Raw genomic sequence first — 1,162 nt, forward strand, 5'->3', positions numbered from 1 at the left:
AAAAACAAGTAAATACGTACATAAAAACTATAAAAAAAATAAAAAAAAATAGATAATTAAAAAATTAAATAATGACATACATAAAAAAATTAATAAATACTAATAAATACATACATAAAAATAACAAATAAATACATACAGGCATACAAAATATTTCAAATAATGCAACTTTATTTAATTCTTACATATATGTTCTTACAAATGCCCAACAACACATTTGAAATCTTGATCACTGAAGTGTCTGTGTTGATATTCGCACACTTTCTGGCATGAGGCAGGCCCGTGATGCAGTCGGCATTCCAGATTATTTATCGTCAGCGGAACTGACTGCTGATAAGTCAGGCTGGCTAATGTTAATTATATTTACTGCTTAATTTAATGAAGCATTGCTTTGTTTTACGTACTGGTTGTTCTGCATCTCGTGAGCTTGCACAGAAATGTACAACAGAAACATATTTTGTGGCTGAAGAAGAACAGAGGTGCTCCACAGATGGAGGAACATGCAGAACATTGTGTTAGGGATCTGGACTCTTCACATTTTATCTTCTGACGCGATGAAGTACCATCTGCGCACTTACTGAACAGCTATTGATTAAACGTCCAGCCGCCAACTACCTCCCAAGAACACAAAATATAGACCTCCTAAGGCAGCTGAAATGTTTTTTTGTCTTCTTGATAATTATTCACACATCGGCCACTTGAGTGTCTTTAATCCCATCTCCAGGCACAAAAAAAATAAAACCCTACTCTTGTAGTGGTGCTATCCCTGCACTGCAAGGGTAACTGCTAATTGTTGTCTAGGGTGTTGTGTAAATCGCTTTTACTTGATCCCTTCTCCCACTGGCTCCAAGACTGGCACCTGCAGCCTTGTCCCCCCTGCACTCTGGCCGCACGAGGCCCACCGACATCATCATGTCTAATGCAGGGTCCATAGCTCTGCATTATATGTGAGGAGGCCAAGGCACAGTCCACGAGCCAGGAGTAGAAGGGGGGGTGAGGTGAGTGTTGATCACCAGGGGGGGAGCGGGGATCAGGTAAATTAAAGTGCTTTACTCCAGTGCCCTAGGCATAGGGAGCAGTTATCCTTTTTTTTTTTATTATTATACTATACCTAGGGATGGGCTTTAAAACTAAAAAGGAAAAATTTCCTGGTCCTGGGCCA

General features: G+C 39.8%; 1 long non-coding RNA gene across 1 annotated transcript in view; it reads left to right on the top strand.

Annotated features, from left to right (window-relative positions):
* Positions 1 to 1,162, top strand: part of LOC108796675 — a 20,226-nt gene that overhangs the window by 6,201 nt on the left and 12,863 nt on the right. The window contains exon 2 of the long non-coding RNA XR_001941827.1: positions 1,073 to 1,078. This is a non-coding gene — a long non-coding RNA (uncharacterized LOC108796675). The remainder of the gene's footprint in view (positions 1 to 1,072; positions 1,079 to 1,162) is intronic.

The sequence above is a fragment of the Nanorana parkeri genome, unplaced genomic scaffold, assembly GCF_000935625.1.
Source record: "Nanorana parkeri isolate BGI_ZX_2015 unplaced genomic scaffold, ASM93562v1 scaffold1149, whole genome shotgun sequence".
NCBI classification, from domain to species: Eukaryota; Metazoa; Chordata; class Amphibia; order Anura; family Dicroglossidae; genus Nanorana; species Nanorana parkeri.